Source organism: Dasypus novemcinctus, chromosome 3 (genome assembly GCF_030445035.2).
Source record: "Dasypus novemcinctus isolate mDasNov1 chromosome 3, mDasNov1.1.hap2, whole genome shotgun sequence".
Lineage (NCBI taxonomy): Eukaryota > Metazoa > Chordata > Mammalia > Cingulata > Dasypodidae > Dasypus > Dasypus novemcinctus.
In genome coordinates this window covers 64,258,537-64,280,628 of record NC_080675.1, presented here as the reverse complement: position 1 = coordinate 64,280,628, position 22,092 = coordinate 64,258,537, and the positions used below count along the sequence as shown (strand labels likewise).

Below are 22,092 nucleotides of genomic sequence, written 5' to 3'. Positions count from 1 at the left end.
AGCTTTTCTCAGAAATATTTAATGAGTTCAAGTTCACATAACTAAAGTGAATCTTTTGGCAAACCTGAAAAGTTTATAATTCTGATTGAAGAGAGTTTTTATAAAATAGCTGTATATTGTTTCTCTGTTTGGTCAGTTTTAAATGTAATAAAAGATTATAAACATTTTACTTTTATAATAGTTACATTTTATATGAACTGTCTATTTAATCCAAACTCCCTAAATGTCTTATATAGGCTCACTAATGAACTACGCTGACATTACTCCAACATAATGTTTAAGAATTTCTAAAAGTTAAGTTAGTGTTCAACTAATTGACTCATAATTCTGATGAATGTTTTTACATCAGTGATTATATTTATAGTGTATCAGATTATAATTTCTAAAATATTTAGGTGTCCTAAAACTTGAATAAATATTAAAGAATATTAATAAAATTATTTTTCTTTGGATATTTGGCTAATTTCTAAGTAATATTAACTACTAAATCACCGATTACTAACGTCATCTTAAATTCACACATTTTATTTATTTTTATTTTATCATGTGACTATAATTTTGGGTCTTGTTAATGACATGCTCATTTTCGACATTTAAATAATGTATACAAAAATGTCAGTGTCAGTAGAAATTTGTGTTCTATATTCATAAATTTTGCTAGTGACAGACAGTTCTCAATGACACAATGCCAATTTGTTTTTTCTCTGAAACTGTGTCTAGTTACTTTGGTTAAAAGTTTTAATTTATATGTCTAGTTGAGACTATATGGGTGACAATGGTGACAGAGAAGTATAAATGAGTAGACAAAGCAATAAGAGTAGTTTTTGTTTGTTTTTGTCTTTGTATAATGGATAGTATTAAAATGTCTAGTTGTTCCATAACATGAAAGAGGATAGTCAAGTCATATGTGGATAGACATAAAAATATGTGCAATGTTTCCAAAGAGGGAGATTTTATTGGCCTTGGTATATAATATATACTAGCAAATATTGAATTTATAAAGACACCATAAGTTGTGAAAATATTTTTGACAATGTTGACTCAGTTTTGATGTGTTCATTTAAAAAATATGCTAAGGAGAATTATCTGTCAAATATTAATGCCAAATTGGAATTTTCATTAGAGAAGTTGTGGGTTTTCAGAACAATCATTAATAAAATATAAGATTCCCATATACCACCCTATTTTTAACACCTTTCATTGGTGTGAATTAGTTGTTAGAGTTGATAAAAGCACATTTTTATAATTGTGCTATTAATATCGTCCATGGTTTAACTTAGAGTTCATGGTTTGTATTGTGTATTTCTATAGGTTTTTTAAAAATCTTTTCTTCTAATAACACATATACAACCTAAAATTTCCCCTTTAGCCACATTCAAATATATAATTCAATGCTCTTAATTACATTCACAATGTTATGCTACCACCACCACCATCTATTACCAAAGTTTTCCCATTATCCTAAATAGAAACTTTCTACATTTTAAGCCTTAATTTCCTATTCCCTACCCCCACTCCATCATCTGGTAACCTACATTATAGATTCTGACTCTGTGAATTTGCTTATTCTGTTATTTCATATCAGTGAGCTTATACAATATTTGTCCTTTTGTGTCTGGCTTATTTCACTCAACATGATATTTTTAAGGTTCTTTCATGTTGTCGCATATATCAGAACTTTGTTCCTTTTACAGTTGAGTGATATTCCATTATATGTATAAAAAGTATTTTGTTTATCCTTTAATGAATTCATGGACACTTGGGTTGCTTCCTTCTTTTGGTAATTGTGAATAATGCTATTGTGAACATCAGTGTGTAAACATGTGTTAAAGACCCAGCTTTCAGTTCTTTTGGGAATGTACCTAGAAGTGGGATTGTGAGGCCATATGATAATTCTATACTTAACTTTCTGAAGGACTGTCAAACTATGCTCCATGAAAGAGTGCTCTTATTTTCTACACTCTCTTTAACACCTGTAGTTTTCTATTTTTTTTAAATGGTAGCCATTGAAGTAAGAGTAAAATGGTATCTTCTTATGGTTTTGATTTGCTTTTCCCTATGCCTAAATGATTCTGGGTACCTTTTAACAAGCTTTTTTATTCTTCATTTGTACATCTTCTTTGGGGAAAAAACTATTCAAATCTTTTGCAAAATTTTGTATTAGGTTGTTTGTCTTTTTGTTATTGGTTTGTGGGATTTGTTTATATGTTCTGGATATTAAACCATTTTCAGATATGTGATTTCCAAGTATTTTCTCCCATTGTGTAGGTTGTCACTTCCATGAAAAAGTCCTTTGAGACTCAAAAACTTTTTACTTTTCAACTTTCTTTTTCTTTTGGAGGTAATGGGGATTGAACTTGGGACCTCATACATGCAATACAGGCACTCAACCACTGAGCTCCAGCAGCTCCACAAAGGTTTTTAATTTCAATGAGGTCCCAGTCATCTGTTTTTTCTTTCATTGCTTCTGCTTTGGGCATAAAATTGAAGGAAGCATTGCCTAACACAGTCCTGAAGATGCTTCCCTAAGTTTTCTTCTAGGAGTTTCATAGTTCTCTTAAATTTAGGTCCTTAATATATTTTTTAGTTTATTGTTTTGGATATGGTGAGTGGCAGTTTAAGATTATTTTTGTGGGTACCAAAATGAGAAAGACTATGTTTGTAAACTAATCTATTCCTCTTTTTGCAATACTCTTTGAATGCACTAGATTCAGTTGACATGTCTTGATTTAAAATTACCTGCTATGATTAGGGCTTTGATTCTACCACATTAGTATTGTGTGACTCAAGTTGAGTTCCTGACCCCTTGGTGGGCTGATATAAATGGACACTCACTCAAGAAGACACATGGGAAGAGAGAGAGCTCTGTCATGTTTGATCCTGGGACTCTGGGGTGAAATGAGCCATTTGCCTGATAGTTTGCATCAGAAGAGAACAGGCAGCTAAGCAGCTGAGAAGTCCCAGAAAGAAGTGACACCTATGCCAGAGACTGATATAGGAAGCCCTGAGAGACCAAGGAGAGATCACATGCCATCTTGCTTCAATATGTGGCAGCTCACTTTAGTGAGAAAGTACTTCTTAAGGTACCTTAAGTTGGACTTTCCATGGCCTTGGGACTGTAAGATTTTACCCCAAATAAGTACCCTTTATAAAAGCCAACAGATTTCTGTTAGGTGGCATCAGCACACCTATAGCCTGAGGGGACTTTGCCCCAAGACAAACGGTATTTCTCTAACTGTGATGTGATTTTGTACTTAGCATTGCTACCTGAAAATATTTAAGGTTATTTGAATATTGAAATGTCTTCTTGGGATTCAGAGGGTAGAATTTGGCAGTTTGAGATTATTATTATGAATGCCAAAAAGAGAAATATTATATTTGTAAACTAATCTATTCCTCTAGGTGTGATAACCTTTGAATGCTTTAGATTCAGCTGACATATTGTATTAGTCAGCCAAAGGGGTGCTGATGCAAAATACTAGAAATTGCTTGGTTTTTATTAAGGGTATTTATTTGGGGAAGGTGCTTACAGATACCAGACCATAAAGCACAAGTTACTTCCCTCACCAAAGTCTATTTTCATGTGTTGGAGCAAGATGGCTGCTGATGGCTGCAAGGGTTCAGGCTTCCTGGGTTCATCTTCCAGGGTTTTGCTTCTCTCTGGGTTCAAGGTTCCTTCCTTCCCAGGGCTTCCTTCTTCCTGGTCTCAGCATTCCTCTCTTTCTTGGACAGGCTTCTCTTTCTTCTGTGAGCTTTTAAGGCTTCAGCGTCAAACTCCAACATCAAAACTCTAACATCAAAAGCCCTCAACTCCATTCTTTGCCATGCCTTTTATCTGTGAGTCCTCATCTGCCAAGGAGTAGGGACTCAATGCCCTAAACATAACTCAGTCATGCCCAGGTACAGATCAGATTACAAACATAATCTAATATCTATTTTTGGAATTCATAGCCATAACAAACTGCTACACGTATCTTGATTAAATTACCTGTTAAGATTAGGGCTTTGATTCAATCACATCAGTTTTGCATAACTGAAGGTCAGTCTCTGACCTCATGGTGGGCTGATATAAATGGTCACTCACTCAAGAGGACACAAGGGATAAGAGAGAGCCCTTTCCAGTTTGATCCTAGGACCCTGGGGAAAGATAAACCATTCACCTAATAGTTTGCAGCAGAAGAGACCAGAGCAGCTGAGAAGCTGTGAAACTGAGAAGACCCAGAAAGAAACAAGCCCTATGCCAGAGACTGATACAGGAAGTCCTAAGAGACCAGACAGAGTTCTACTCCACCTTGCTTCAACATATGGCAGCTGAGTTTGGTGAGAATGCACCTTTTTTAGTACCTTGAGTTGGATTTTCCATGGCCATGGGACTGAAAGGTTTTACCCCAAATAAATACCTTTTATAAAAGCCAAGAGATTTCTGGTGCTTTGCATCAGCATGCCTTTGGCAGATTAATACATGGTGTGAGGAGGTTGGGGTCCACCTTCATTCTTTTGCAAATGGATATCAGTTTTCCCAGCAACATTTGTTGATGAGACTACTCTTTCTCAATTGAGATGTATATCACTTCTTGTCAAATGTCAGTTAGCCATAAATGTTAGGGTTGTTTCCTGAACTATTGACTTAATTCTATTGGTTGATATGTCCTTCCTTATGCCAGTACCATGCTGTTTTTATTACAATGGCTTTGTAATAGGTTTTAAGATCAGGAAGTGTGAGTCCTCCAACTTTTTTCTTTTTCAAGATGACTGTGGCTTTTTACACCCTCTTAACTTTCCATATAAATTTGGTGGTGGGCTTTTACATTTCCGCAATAAAGGTTATTGAGTTTTTGGTTGCAATTGCTTTGAAGCTATAAATCACTTGGGTAGAAATGACATCTTTATAATATTAAGTCTTCTAATCCATGAGCATGGAATGTCCTATTTATTTAGTTCTTTGATTTCTATGAATAATGTTTTGTAGGTTTCTGTGTACACACCTTTTACATCCTTGGTTAAATTTATTCCTGGACATTTGATTCTTTTAGTTGGTATTGTAAATGGAATTTTTTTTATTACTTCTTCTCATTGTTCAGCTGAACACTGTTAATTTTTGGATGTTGATTTTGTACCTCATCACTTTGCTGAATTCATTTGTAAGTTCTAGGGGCATTATTGTGGATCTTTCAGAATTTTTTGTATATAGGATCATGTCATCTGCAAATAAAGAAAGTTTTACTTCTTCCTTTACTACATGGATGCCTTTTAGTTCCTTTTTTCTTAAATTTATTTCCCCACCCCACCCCCCATTCCCTCCATTGTCTGCTCTCTGTGTCCATTCACTGTGTATTATTTTCTGTCTGCTTGTATTCTCATTTGGCAGCTCCAGGAACCAATCCTGGGAACTTCCAGAGTGGGAGAGATGTTATTACTCTCAGCTCCCCTGTTCTGCTACATTTTCTTTTTTTATCTCCTCTGTGTCTCTTGTTGCATCATCTTGTGCCAGCTCTCTGCATCAGCTGGCACTCCTGCACCAGGTGGCTTTTTCCTGCAAAAGGCGGCATTCCCACATAAGGCAGGTCTCTTGCACAGGGCCTCATTCCCGCATGGGGTGGCACTCTGTGTGGGCCCACTCACCACGTGGGCCAGATTGCCCTCACCAGGAGGTCCTGGGCATCAAACCCTGGACCTCCTCTGTGGTAGATGGGAGTCCAATTGGTTGAGTCATATCTATTTCCTCAGTTAGAACTTCCAGTACAATGTTGGATAACAATGGTGACAGTAGGCATCCTTGACTGGTTCCTGGTCTTAGAGCAAAAGTCTTTTGTTAGCTGTGGGTTTTTCATATATTCTCTTTATCATGTTGGGCAAGTTTTGTTCTAATCTTAAAATTCTTAGTGTTTTTATGAAGAAATAGTGGTGAATTTTGTCAAATGCCTTTTCTGAATCAATTGTGATGACTATGTGTTTTTTTTCCCAGTTATTCTGTTAAGGTGTTGTATGACATTAATTGATTTTCTTATGTTGCATACCTGGGATAAACCCCAGTTGATCATGGCTATAATTCTTTTCATGTGTTGTTGAATTCAGTTTGCTAGCATTTTGTTGAGGTTTTTGCATCTATAGTCAAAGGAGACATTGCTCTCTAATTTTCTTTCCTTGTGGCATCTTTATCTAGCTTTAGTATGAGGTTGATGTTGACCTAATAGAATGGCTTAAGGAGTGTTCACTCCTCTTTAACTTTTTGAGAGTTAGAGCAGGATTGATGTTAATTCTTTATGGAATGATTGGTAGAATTGCCCTGTGAAGCCATCTGGTCCTGGATTTTCTTTGTTGGGAGGCTTTTGATAACTGCTTCAATCTCTTTACTAGTTACTGATTTGTTGAGTTCTTCTATTTCTTCTTGAGTCAATATAGGTATACTGTGTTTCTAGGAATTTGTCTATTTCATCTATCTTATCTAATAATGTTGGCATACAGTTGTTCATAGTATCCTTTTCTTGTCTTTATTTATTTGGTGGTGTTGGTAGTAATGTGTCCATTTCTGATTTTTCATTTGTGCTTTTTCTTGTCTCAAGCTGCTTTAATCTGGAGGGCAAATTCTGGAGTGGGGGCACATTGGAGAGGAGCTTCCCAAGTCAGTCTTTCACAGCTGGAACAAGACCAGGTATGTACCAACAAAGGGAGTGCCAATTGCTCCAAATTGACCTGGAGAGAGCATGATGGAGGGATCAGGAAGGGCTCCAGGACCTTCTTTCATGGCTTCCCAAACCTGTGCTTTCTTAATCTGCCCAAAAAGTGCACCTTTCATCTGTCCTCTGCAGCTCTGAGTAAATGTACCACCTTAAATCTCCTCTGCTGCCTTTGCTGGGTGGGTTGGAACAATGGCCATCTTCAGATCCAGGTCCCCAGCAAGGAAAAGTAGCTAATCAGAATGTGTGATCAGCAATAGACCCATACACACTCTTGATCTTGGGGAAGTCAGTTTTTATGTCCTTTTTTGGCAACAGCAAGCTTTGGCAGGGACCAGACCCTGCTGATATCCACTTTGATAATGGTGGCTGGGCAACAGAAAATGCTGCACAATGAGAGGAATTTCCTGGAATTTACTAGAATTTTACCTGCCTTTTCTTTCCATTTTCCCTGGATGCTGTATAGTGTTCTACTGAACTCAAATTTCAAAATAGTTGTTTCAAATTCAGACTGTATTAGTCAACCAAAGGGGTGCTGAGGCAAGGTTCCAGGAATCTGTTGGTTTTATAAAGGGTATTTATTTGGGGTAGAAGCTTACAGTTTCCAGGCCATAAAGCATAAGTTACTTCCCTCACCAAAGTCTTTTGCCACGTGTTGGAGCAAGATGGCTGCCAGTCTCTGCAAGGATTCAGTCTTCTTTCTCTTAAATCTCAGTGGCCCCATCTCCTTCCTTTCTCAGCTGTAGGCTATAATAAGCCTTGTTCCTTTTCCCCGGATTTGTTTCTTTCAGTCTCAGCTGCTCTGCTCTCTTCACAAAGTCAGACACAAAGTCAGACTACCAGGTTCATTTTCTTTCCAGGGCCTCTGCTGTGTCTAATGTAACCTTTTCTCTTTCCTCATGTATTTCTACTTCTCTCATATTTACTTCCCTGTGATCCAGCATCAAAATTTAAACTCTCTCCTCTGCTGTGTCATTTATTCTTTGGGTCCTTGCCCACCAAGGGAGCAGGGACTCAACATCCTACTGACCTGACTGATCAAAGTCTTAATCATAATTTAATCAAGTAAAAGTGAAACCTCTGAATTTAATACAATCAAAGGGGAACACACCCAGAGGAATATACCAGTTTACAAATATAATCCAATATCTAATTTTGGAATTCATACACAATGCCAAAGTGCTGCACAGTCCCTGTCTAATAGTTGTTCTGCTGGAGGGACTGATTCTTGGCACTTCTTACTCCACCATCTTCCCACAACCACTCCCCCATGCCCCCTCAAAAAATTTTGGAATTTGGTTTTCTTACTGTTAAAATAATAAAATGTCATTTTTACCTTCTGTTTCATTTTCTCAGATAGTTGAGATGAGATTCTACAGCACACCAAAATTATCTTACTTCTTTGATCTGAGTTTATCATGCCCTGTTACTAAAAATAGGACAAAGTTTCCTCAGTTATAGCTGAGTTAAGCTTCTTAATAATCTCGTTGCCCAGGCACCCATCTTTATCTAGTGGCTAAATTTCTTGTGATTAATATTTTAATTTTTGTCTTTCCCAGATCAGACCTTACATTTAGAAACAACATAAAATTATAAGGAAATATTTTTACACCTAAAACTATCCTTTATAATTCCTAGAAGACCCTGGGAAAATCATAAAGATTTGTTTTTTCACTTACTAAAAAGAGATACTAGAAATAATTATGTTTGTTTGTACTGTTTCAAATTTCTTAATTAACTAAATATATTTATAAGGCCTGCATAGGAATTGTTAAATCAAAGGGAAGTTTAGGTTACCCTAAATGAAGCTTGTAGAGCTAAATTACTATAAATAGAAATATACCAGAGATTGCATATTTTATATGAATACTCAGGGGATTTGCCAACAAATTGCTGTCCATTATTTGTTCTTATCATAATGAGAAACATTTATCAACCTCTTAGAAAATAGTGGTAAATCATACCCAAATGAAGAATTTTACTTTTCTGCATTCCTAAATTATTACTGACTATATTAGAATGACTACAGTCATTTGATATCATTATAAGACAGTTTTTTCCCTCCCCATGGTGTTTTCCAGAAGGTTCTGCTCTAAGTCACAGGATGAGACAATCACAGTGCATTGTGTTAGGACCGAATTCCGTACTTTGTACCAATGAAACTTCAAACAATGGACTCTTGGTTATAGGCTTCCAAACTGACAAGGCTTAGACAACTTTCATACTGTACCAATGGACTGAGTCATAATACCCAGGTTTCCTTTTAGTATGGACACAGACACACTCTATGAAAGCAGACTGCTGACCTACAATCTGGCATAGCAAGAATTACTTAGTGAGGATTATATACTTAAAGAGGGGGAGTTTAATTGTGGTTATTTGTTTGGAATACTGTTGGTAATACTTAGTGTGCATTTTTAATGGATATATGAAGAAATGTAGCTCATTCTCAATTTAGTAGACTATGCTTTTTTGTGTTTTTTATGTGTGTTTTTAAAAATTTTTTTAGGAGACATCAGGACCAAACCCAGGACCTCTCATGTGGGAAGATGGCACTCAACTGCTGGAGTCACATCTACTTCCCTAGAATAAGTTTTTAAAATCTGAAATAAAATATTTTTAATGTATCTGATTATCACTAACTTGTTTCTCCTCTCTCCCCTCATCCAAAAATTCAGAAACATATTTATTGAGGTTCCTCACTTTTTATGGCAATATAGTTATTTGCATGCATTCAACAAAAATCAGTCTTCCAACTTGCTGTATTTATTTAGAAAAATTGATTGTGTAAGGAAGCCCATAACTAGAGCATTACATTTGAGATGATTCTCATTCAGTCAGGCATAGTAAGCCCACTATAAAGAAACAAGTTCTTACTTTATATTTGGAGCTAGAGCTGTCAACCTATACCAGCAATTTTGTGACATTCTTTACCTTGTGGGTTATGGAAATGTACTATTTTAGCTCACATGCTATGACTTGGTACCTGGATTTCAGGGTCCTGATCCCACAACTGGTAAAAAAGGTTATTTCCTCAAACAGCCTCATTAATTCATTAGCTGATTAAAATTTTGGCATGGAGCCATTGTAAATTTACATGAGAATTATGATTTTTAATCTTTTTAAAATTTAAGTTTAATAGAATATTAATATACATACATGGAATTAGATAAAGAGGGGTAAAACTCATTAGAATGGCCAAATTATGCCAACTTTCCAACATTGTCAGTCAACGGAATGTGATTTTAAACTTTCATCCAGCTGTATGTCTTACTAAATAAATAATGAAGATACTCAAGGCAAACATAAGGAAACCTAGAAAATTTTCTGCTAACACATTTTTGAGAAAATAATTTGGGATTGGTTCTAATAAATGTTATAATTCAGAATTCTATGACTCCAAGCATTTCCAAGTTATTAATATTTCATTAATTTTTTCTCATTTATGCATAAGAACATTATGTTTATTCTCTAGAACTTCAGTTTTCTTGAGATAGTTGTGAAAGAATTTGAAAATTTTAAGTTGGCATAAAATTTAAGTTGTTGTTAAATTATTATTATTATTAATCTTACTCAAATGTAACTGAAAACTCTTTCTAGAGTAATATGTTCTGCCTATTTTACAATTACCTTGCTGCTGGGTGGTGTTATGCACACTCAGAGCTCAGTTCACAATGGAAATGTCCAACTAATTCCCCAATACTTGCATTTTAAGAATGGAAGGAACTCACCTAGTCTTTAGTTCCTGAGCCTTTTGAAGAATTGCTGCCAAAATACCTTTCTTTACCTCTTTTACTAATTTCTCCTTTTGCCATTATCATTTTTTACCTTGTAGCATAATTTTTATGTATTCTTAATAACATTTTAAATGCCAAAGATATATACATATGGACATAGTCATTTTCTTTTCAATGATAAAATATTTATATTGATATGGACATTGGACAATATGAGAAATATCGTTGATTTAACATACTCATTGTTTTCTAACTGCAAACTTTCAACATCAGGTTTGTTTCAATCAGAAAAAAAATTAAAAGGTATCTCTTAAACTCACAAGAGATACATTACTCATTCATTACTTAGCATTCTCTCCCTTTTGAATTCATTTTCCTTTCATGAAGATAAAGCTCTTGAATGTCAGAATTTCAAACTACTTGTTTTCTAAACTTTGTGAGAAAATAAAATTTCATTTTAACATTTATTTCAATATAATAGTCAAATTTCATTCTGAGTCTTTCATCAAATGAAAAGGCAGAGTAGAAGTTGTTTTCAACAATGTTGACTGGTTTGTTCTATAAAATATCGTAAAAGTATACTATAGGTATATTATTAACACATTCATTTACTCCTGTAAATGGTAATTTATTCAAATGAAAAATGATCTTTTGAAACAAAGGGGAATTTTAAAATTTATTCTAGCTATACTTTTTTATTGATAACAAAAGTCATCATTACAAGAAGGTATCAATATTTTCTTATTTTTAAAAGGCCATGACTTGTTGTCTGAATGATATTTACACTTAATTTAAAGGTTAAGAAAATAAGATATTTTGGATATTATTATTGTAACAGCATAGAATAGTCCACATTTTGATAAAATATAGTATTTCGGTCAATCTGTTGGCAATCAAAAACAGGAAACCTACTAATACATATGATTGCCCAAACTTAAAGGGCTGGCAACATTTAACACTTGTGGCAGGTGGTGACATACTAGTACATTTGGACTGGAAACCAGTATCTGGCAGTAACTCAACTCCCACTACCTTTACTGCTATTTGGGGTTATTGCTACTATTCCTGCCTACTGCCATAGGCACAACACTGGTCTTGGATCTCACAATGTTATCATGGCCTCCAGGTCACTCAGCCCCATCTGTTCTGAACTCTATGACAGAAAAAATAAAATAAAAAATAAACAGAGTAAAAGATGTTGTGAGTCTTGAGCAGGGTAGTAAAAATATTTTTATTCTAGAGTCTCATAATATATGAGACCAAAACATGTCATTGTTTCAATCCCTGGAGCAATATCTTTGTCAAGTAGATATCCTGTCTGAGTATGACAAATACAATGACAGGGAGCTCACTACTTCCTGAGACAGACCACTCTGTATTTTTATAGCTGAAATCAAGAGGAAATAGAAAATTGCAGTCAAGTTTTAGGCCTATGCATGTCTTGCCTTTTGTGATACAAATGAAAACTTTCTCAGGTGAGAAAATTTCATAAATTTGCTAATTGACAAAATTAAATAGATTGAGAAGATAAGAATGATTTCTGCATTTTTCAGGCTGATGTCTCCTATTCCTTGCATTATATAACCTATAAAATATAACCAAAGAAGATAACAGTGGGCCAAAAGACTCAATCATGAACCCATTAGTGAATGGCATGCCACTTATTCTTGCTATCACTAATTCCTACAAACTAGTCCAAACCATCATATTTTGCCTATATAATTGCAATAGTCTCTCTATCTGTTGCCCTGCTTTTTCTCTTGCCATTGTTAAAAAAGCAAATCATATTTCTCCTAAACAATTTCTTAATGATGAAGGATAAAGTTATTAATTTCACCCCAGGGAACTATTGTTTAAAAAAATAGGGCCTCCTGCACAAAGAACGTTTATGACACTTACATGCTGTAAGATCCACTTCCAAAAAGATGTAAAATCAACCATTCAAATAAAATTTATTTGATTGAGTACTTGTTGGAAAAGTTGCAGCTGATATCAAGCCTCCATAAATTATGTCAATTCATCAAGCCTCGCTAGAAGCTAATTAACCCTGCGAGTTTGCTATAAAGTGTGCAAATTCTACAAGCTGCAGCAGTAGTTTGCAGGGGGATTTCCAGGGATAGCCACAAGGGACAATATTTCTGGATACTTAGGTGATTTGGGTTCTTTGGGACATATTTCTGAAAAACATAAAGTGTTCTGCTGTAAATGGCTTCCAGTTCAAGGCACTCACCAATTATCTGTGCTCTAAATGCAAAGAGATCTGCTTACTAAGAATGAAGTGAGAGGACACAAAGAAAAGCATTATGAGCTCTGACCTCATTCAAAGCATGAAGACTGGAAGAAATAATGGAGGAAAGAAAGTGATAGGGTGAGAACAGAGACAAAACATTTATGAAGTGTAGTGGAAGAACGTGCACAAAGAGAAAAGAAGAAATACACACTCAGCAAGGTGAAAAGTAATGAGGCTCTTTCTGAAAATAAAAATTGTTAATCACTGAAGTAGTGACTGGTCATGACTAATATCCTGCATAAGCAAAGGAAGGATCTGAGGGCACAGTGGCACTGCAAGCTATTCTTCAGGGTGGATTTTATATGGCAGTTACTGATTCTGGTTTCTGGAAAATGGTGTATGATATTAAAAGGGTTAAAATTCATCTTGTCACCTTTGGAAATATTTGCTTGCCAATATACAAACTAACCTGCTTACTAAAGATTTCTAACAAAAATATGAGGGTTGAAAGGACAGAAAATAAATAAACAAAATCCTAAAAACATATCCTACACATAATGTTTAATAGCATAGTGAATGGAGAACAAAAAAGAAAGACGTTTTCAGTAACTCATATGAAAGAATATCATGGATATGTATAATAATGTCTAGGTTGAATAGAGACTGATTAGTAAAATGAATTTAAAATTTTGAAATAAGAATGTGAATGTGATCTCACAAGTTGAATAATTCTCTAGCAGATTATGACAAGAAATTCTTAAGGCTACTGCAAACATTCACATTCAATGTGTCAAGGAACTGAGCTAAGCACTTTTTGCACATTCAACAGCCATTTGTATTGGCTATGATATTTTCTTCCATTTTTCAGGACAGTAAATTCTATAAAGCTAATCATTTACCCAAGGGCACACATCTGATAAAGGATAGAGCAAAATTTGAATTCAAGCCCGTTTCAACTAAACTGTCCACTCTTCACAGACCGTAGCTTAGAGATTCATGAGTCACACAATTGAAATGGAATGTCGTGCATCCAGAACTAGACTTCATAAATACACATACATATATATATACACATGCATGTATGGAAAAATAAATATATGAGTGCATATATATATATATATATATATATATATATACACACACACACACATATATAATAAGTTCAGCATAGTAAATTAGGACATTTATTTGCTTATCTTACCTCCCACCAAGGAGAAAAAAAAGACAATGAAGTTACTGTGAAACAAAACAAAAGGAAATATAATTATGAAAGTGCTGGGCACAGGAGGGATTCATCATGAACAGGTATTTATGTGATTTTCTGGTTTAATGAAAATAAGAGGATCACACTATCAATTAATATTATTAAAGAAGTCATAGCTTAGAAGCCAAACAAAAATGCATAACGGATACATAGAACAGGAGATTGAAGAGGGATAGAAATTAGGTGATTTTTCATGGTAAATGAAAAAGAAACCATAATCCCATACCTAAATATATGCTCATTTCAAAATCATAGAAAAAAAGAGTTCTTATTAAAAAACACTGAATAAAAAATAAGAATGGGGCAGTGTACCCAGCAAGATTACCAATCAAGTACATGGGTAAAATAAAATAATTTCAGAGCATTCAACAAAATGTGTTATTTAAAAGTTGATGCTGTTTATTAAGGTCTTTCCAACAGAAAAGCAATTCAAAATGGTAATAAAATCACAAAAGTTTGCAATATAGACTGACTATGAATCAAACTGAAGTAAGACAATGTTTTGATCATAGATGTAATATAAGAAAAACAACTATCCATTATCCTTGTTGCTTTGAACATTTCACTCTAAACTCCACAGAGTCTTTAAAATAGAATTATAATTTCCCCAGGAATCCATCACACAAACTGGTTCATCAGTGAACATTTTAAAAATAAATATAAGATTATAAATTTTGTCTATTGCTTTACCATTTTACCATTTGCATTTAGAAAAAGCATGAAAATCCAAATTACAATTTAAAATGAAAATAACATAAACTGATAAATAAGGATACTCTAATATATTGGGAGATGGAGCAGATGATGACATTTGAAGAGAAATGGGGAGACTGTAAATTATTTGTCTTTTGTATGTGCAGATGTCTTTGAAATCAATGGGGGAAAATTGAGAGATTTAAGTTTAATGTTTTGTTTTTTAAAAAAGTAAAAGTCATGAAAACAATTAGGCTGACAGGGTGATGGGGTAATGACGAACTATATTCTTTTAGGTAGCTTAATAGGGTATAGTGAAAACACAAATCTCTAGGATACAGAGGTATGAAGATTTTATTTAGGAATGTTGAAAAGAAGAAACCATTACCAGGAAAAATAAACAAAAGAAGCAGATATACTTTCTTCTGGGGAGTGACCCATGGTTTAGGAAATAATAACAAAGAGAAATTTTTAAAGTTTATTTCCCTTCTCTTAATTTTTTGCTTCTACACACATACGCATGCCTCAGAGATATTGCAGATTTATTTCCAGGGCATCAGGATAAAGCAAATATCACTATAAAATGAGTCGTACACTTCTTTTTTTCCCCCAGTGCATATAAAAGTTCTCTTTACAGTATAATGTAGACTATTAAGTGTGCAATAACATTATGTCTAAAAGACAATATCCACACCTTAAATTAAAATTACTTTATTGTTAAATAATGCCTTCAGTAAGCCATAATCATTTTACTATGAAGGGTCTTGCCTAGATGTTAGAAGTGCTGACTGATGAAGGAATTTGCTGCTGAAGTTTGAAGTGACTCTGGTAATTACTTAAAATGAGACAACAAGGAAGTTTGTCACAACAATTGACCCTTTCATGAACGATTTCTCTGTAGCATGTTGTGCTGTTTGATAACATTTTATGCAAAAGAGAACTTCTTTCAAAGTTGGAATCAATCCTCTCAAACCCTGCCACTGCTTTACCAATAAAGTTGATGTAATATTCTAAATCCTTTGTTGTCATTTTAATAATGCTCACAGCATCTTCACCAGGAGTAGATTCCACCTCAAGAAAACACTTTCTTTGCTCATGAGTAAGATGTTACTCCTCACCCATTCAAATTTTATCATGAGATGGCAGCAATTCCGTCACATCTTCTATTAATACTTCTATTAATACATTTTCTATTAATACTCTTAGTTCTCTTGCCATTTCCACACCTGCAGTTAACTTCCTCCACTGAAATCTTGATCCCCTCAAAATCAACCAAGAGCTCTAGAATCAATTTTAGCCAAACTCCTGTTACTGTAGAAATTTTGACTTCTTCCCATGAATCACAAATGTTCTTAACTGCATCTAGAGAGGTGAATACTTTCTAGAAGGTTTTCAACTGACTGCGTGGATCTATCAGAGGAATCACTATCTATGGCAGTTAGAGAAACATGTATTTCCTTATACTTCAATTCACATGAATTGTCTGAAAATAACAAAAGAATATTAGGAAAAAAATGACTTCTGAAGTCGAAATTTCTTGCCATATTTTTAGGTTCTTCAAATTTATGCATCTAATGATGAACAATCAACTGTGTTTTGAAACCAGAGAGCAAAGAAAGATTTTGAATATCCATAGTGAGAGGTATTGTTCATTTAAATTTTATTTTATTTTTGAATATGGAAAAAACTTACATGATTCCATAGTCAAATATTTAAAGGCAAAATATATTCTGAACTCTCACTTTTCCTGTCTTTTATATCCTTAAAGAATGCTTTTAAAGAGAATAATACAGTGCTCATTTTAACATCAAATGTATTTTTGAGTCTATAAAACTTATAAAGTATAATTTATCTATCTAAACTTTTTGAAGTGTCTTCATGAAATTTAAATATGAATATCTTCTTGATAATTTAAGACTAGGACTCTCCGGATCTTTTGACGTGCCTGTTACTTAAAATCAGGTTGTTTGTTGTTTTTTTTAACCTGGGTTACTGCAGTAACTCAGTATTTTTCTGTTCCATTTTCCTCTTATTTTAAAAAATATGAATATAAATTATGCTTCCTGGATATTTTGGGGAAAACTACAGAAAAAGATGTCAACTTATTGGTGGCATGGTGAATTTAAGAGACTATTCTATCAATGACACACCTGCAAGTTTCATTAAAGCTGTGAATAATATAGTGTTCTGAAATTTAAAACCTTAAGTTCAAATATTTATCAGATTAAAGATTTTAATAACATTGTTCAATGTAGGAAGTGTCTTTTAAGTCTTTTGAACATTTTCAGGTTACCTTTCCATGGAACTACTTTTATTTTGTTAAAATAAGACATTTATATTAATTTTAAAAGGCAATAACTTATCCATTCTGTCAAGGAGGAAAGCAATTCCTATGTTCATTTATTTTAATTTTTTCTTAAAATGTCATATGAAATAAAAATCCAATATCTAGACACAAAATGTTTTAGAGGCCTAGAGACCCCCATCAATGATTTCTTGTTTCTTTATTTTTATGGGTATCTATTACTTAAGGTGTTTTAAATTTTGTTAAATATGGTCAAATGGTTGGAATCACATAGTATGTAACATTTTCAGACTGGCTTCTTTCACTGGACAACATGCATTTACGTTTCCTCCATTTCCTTCCTTCCTTCCTTCCTTCCTTCCTTGTTCTTTTTTCTTTTTTTCTTTCATTGTGCGGATGTACTATAGATTTATCCATTCACTTATTTCACTTATTGAAGGCCATTTTGATTATTTCCAGTTTTTGGTGATTCTAAACAAAGCTGCTGTAAACATTTGCATGCATGTTTTTGTATGGATGAAATTTTTCAAATCAGTTTGGTAAATACCTAGGAGCATAACTGCAACATATCTAAGAGGTTTATCATCTTTGTAACCGTGTATCAGTTTCCACCTTCGGACTCTCATGAATAATGCTAATATAACATGCATGCACATGTACTTGTCTCAAAACCTGCTTTCAGTCCGTGTGGATATATAACTAGGAGTAAAATTGAGGGGTCATATGGTATTTCTATGTTTACCCTTTCAAGGAACTACTAAACTATGTTACACAATGGTTGGACAATTTTGCATTCCTGCTAACAATGTGCAGAGGTTCTAGTGTCTTCACATACTACTAAATACTTTTTATTTTCCTTTATTAAAAAAAATGTTCATTTAAGTGGGTGTGTGAAATGGCACCTCACTGTGATTTTGATTTACATTTCCCTAGTGATTAATGATTTTGAACATCTTTCCATGCTTTTGTTGGCCATTTGTTTATCTTTGTAGAACTCTGTCAAGTCTTTTTCCCATTTTTATATTGGGTTACTTGTCTTCGTGTTGTTGAATTGTAACAGTTCTTTATATATTCTCCATACTCGGTCCTTAACAGATACATGATCTGCAAATATTTTCTCATTCAGTAGGTTTATTTTTCCTTTCTTGGTAATGTCCTTTCACATGCAAATTTTTAAATTTTGATGAAATCCAGTTGATCTATAATTTTTGTTGTTGCTCATTATTTAGTGTCAAATCTAAGGCTCCATTCCAAATCCAAGTCCATGAACAACTACTTCTAAATTTTCGCTAAAGAAATTTGCAGTTAAAGGTTTTATATTTTAATTATTGTTCCTTTTTGAGTTAGTTTTTGTATGCTTTATAAAGAAAGGATCCAACTTCATTTTTTTTGTATATAGATATCCAGTTGTCCTAGCACCCTTTATTGGAGATATTATTTTTTCCTGTTGAATGGTTCTGGAAGTCTGGTAAAAATGAATTGATTACAGGTTTATTTCTGGATTCACAATTCTATTATTTTATGCCTACCATTAGGCCAGTACAATACTATTTTGATTATTGTAACTTTGTGTAAGTTTGTATATTGGGAAATGTGAGCCTCCAACTTTGTTCTTTTTCTAGATTGTTTTGGCTATTTAAGGTCCTTTGCAATTCTGTAAGTATTTGAAGATTAATTTTCCATTATGAATTATGATAGGCATTGCATTGAATCTGTAGATTGCTTTGGGTAATATTGACATCTCAATGATATTATGTCTTCCAACCCATGAACTTAGGAGGTCCTTCCATTTATCTTTAATTTCTTTTAGAAATGATTTGTAGTTTTCTTTGTACAAGCCCTTCACCTCCTTAGTTAAATTTATTTCTAGGTATTTTATTATTTGAACGTAATTTTAAATGAAATTTTCTTAATTCAATGCTGATATATAGAAATGGAGAATTCTGTGTGTTGATCATATACTTGGCAACTTGGTTGAACTGGTTTATTCGATTTACTGTTATATTGTGGATTCTATGGGATTTTCTAGTTATCTAGGATCATGTAATCTTCACAGACAGTTTATTTCTTCCTTTACAGTCAGGATGCTTTTGTGTTGTTGTTGTTGTTGTTTTCCTAATTGCTCTGGTAGAACTACCAGTATAATGTCAAATAATCATAGTAAAAGTGCATAGCCTCATCTTGTTCCTGATGGAAGAGGGAAAGCTTTCAGTCTTTCACCATTGAACATTATGTTACCTGGAGTTTTTTTTTATAAATGTAATTTATCACATTTAGGAAGATAATTTATATTTTGAGTTTTTGGGTGCCCTTTTCATCAAATAGTGTTTGATTTTGTCAAATGCTTTTTCTGATACAATTGAGATGATCTTCTGTTTATTTTCCCTCATACTATTAATGTATGTATTATATTCACTGATTTTTTTTAATGTTCTACCACCCTCCCTTTCCTGGGTTAAATCTCAATAGGTCATGGAATATAATCCTTTTTAGTGTGCTGTTGGATTCAGTTTTCTAGTATTTTGTTGAGGATTTTTAATCTATATTCATAATATTGGTCTATAATTTTGTTTTTTTATGATCTTTCATATGGATTTGATTTACTGACTTCACAGAATGGAAAAGTTTGAGAAGCATTGTTGTTCATTCTTTTTTAAAATGATAGATTGAATCTACCAGTAAAGCTATCTGTTTCTGAAATTTTCTTTGTTGGGAGCATTTTTATTACAGATCAAATCTCTTTACTTGTAGGTCAGTTCAGACTATTTCTTCCTGAGTCAGTTATACTTGTTTATGTGTTTTTAGGAATTTGTCCATTTCATGTAGGTTATCTAATTTGATGGTATGCAATTTTTCATTGTATTCTTTTATAATTCTTTTTATTTCTGTAAGAGTAGAAGTAATGGTCCCAAATTCATTTTGATTATTTGTGTCTTCTCTCTCTCATGAGTCTTCATGAGAAGTAGTCTGAGCAGAAGCATCCAAACCAGCACTGAATCTGGTGTTGCCTTGCATCATAGGAACATGAGACTGTTGCATCACCAACTGGTACAGCTTTTTCAAATCTGGCTGTGGAATGTCATACATTCTTTGAATGGTAGAGGATTCTAGAAGCAGCCCCTTGAGGTTAAGGTTGAGGCAAATGAGCATGGTGGTGTGGGGAAAGCTGTCACTGTCACTGCCTGTACCTCTTTTGACCACCTGCAAAGAGAACCAGAGAACTGGTCACGTTCTTCTGGGGGAGACTGGGAGAGAGTCTCCAATGTGACTACACAGGTTTGTTTGACACACTAAATTATGGATTGTGGAATGCCAGCAATAATGATGGCTCAATAAGTTGAGCTGGGGATCATATCCTCTGCCACCTGGACCTGAGCCCCTGTACCCTGGTATTTCCTTGGTCTTGTAACTACCTTTCCCAGTGAGAGAGCCACACTGACTGGCAGGGACCACAAGCTTCAGGGTGACTGAGGGTCTTCTGGCAGCTATGCTGTTAGTTGTAGAACTGATGTCTTCTAGTTTGTCAATGATCATAGCAAAGGCTTTAAAGATGGCATTGGTGGGTCCAGCCAATGTGATAATTCTCTCAAGACAATTTCTTTCTAAGATGTTGATGTGTGCTCCACTTCCTGGAACATCTTCCTAAGTGATTCTGCTCTCCTTCTGATGATACTGCCAACTTCTTTTCCTTGCATAAGTAGCTGGATGGTGAGAGAGACATTAAAACCTCCTTCAATGACATGGATGTCCATGTTCAGGGATGTTCTGGGAAGCTGGACTTTGAGTGGTCAAGTCTTAGGCCACTGGTGGCCAAAACTGCAGGCTCAGGGTGACTGTCAGGAAAAGGGGAACTGGTTGAAGTGGACAGGGCTGGAAGGTAGCCAGCAGGAAGGGGAAGGGCAGAACAATAGGGGCAGGAGTGAAGACTAGGGAGGTCCCCCACAGGTCAGCGAGCAGAGGAGGAATAAGTATGGAGGAGGAGGAGGAGGAAAGGGGAGTGATACCCCTGGGCAGGTGGAGGGTGGATAGGAAAGAGAGGGTGCAGGCTGTGGCTGTTCCTGTTGATGCCTCTGCTGGTATGAGGTTAATTATATTTTTATTAGAGAAATTGTGAATTTACAAAGCAATCATGTCTATGTGTGGAATTCTCCCTACAACACCCTCCACCAATGCACTACATTATTGTGGGATATTTGTTACAAATTATGAGGTAATATCATATTACCAGTAACTATATGTCTATGTGTACATTTGGTATACCTTTTTATACCTGCCTAATATTAACACAGTACATCTTTGGCATTGATGCAAGAATATTACAGTATTGCCATTAACAATAGGCCATAGGTTACATTAATTGTATTTTTCCCATGCTTCTCCACATTTTTACCACCTTGCAATAATGATGTACATGTGGTCCAGTTGATAGAAGGACATTCTTTTATTTTAACTAATAATCACAGTTCTCACCCACCTCTGATTATTATGTTATTCAGTCCCTGGATTATTCTCTAACTTTCTTTCCACTGACATTTACATCCCTAGACTATACCTTTCAGTCACAATCCCATAAATAAACCGGCTGCATTAGGGCTACTCACAACAATGTGTTACCATCAAATCTATCCATTTCCATACTTTTACAATCAAGTTAATTAAATATTCTATATACATTAAGCATCATTACCCTTCTCAGGCTTCCTCTTATCTCCTAATAACCTATACTCTAGATTTTAACTCCATGCATTTTCTCTTCATGTTTAGTTCATATTAGTGAGACCATGCAATCTATGTCCTTTTGTGTCTGGCTTATTTCATTTAGCCTATCTTCAAGATTCATCCACATTATCATACGTGCTCCAATTTCATTTCTTATTACAGCAGTATGGTATTCCATCATATGTATATATCACATTTTACTTATCCATTCATTGGTTGATGGATACTTGGGTTGTTTCCATCTTTTGGCAATTTGAGAACATCGGTGTGTAAATGTCTGTTTGCATCACAGTTCTTCTGGATATATTCTTAATAGAGAATTTGCTAGATCATATGGCAGTTCTATATTGAGCTTCCTGAGGAACTGAAAAACTGTTTTAAAATCCCACCAACAGTGAAGGAGTGTTCCTATTTCTCCACATCCTCTCCAGCACCTATTATTTTCTGTTTTTTAAATAATGGCCCTT

The 22,092-nt window shown here is 34.4% G+C and overlaps 1 pseudogene; it reads right to left on the bottom strand.

Annotated features, from left to right (window-relative positions):
• Positions 1-19,849: 19,849 nt before the first annotated feature.
• Positions 19,850-20,658, bottom strand: LOC101446635 (poly(rC)-binding protein 2-like; annotated as a pseudogene).
• Between the last annotated feature and the right edge of the window lie 1,434 nt (positions 20,659-22,092).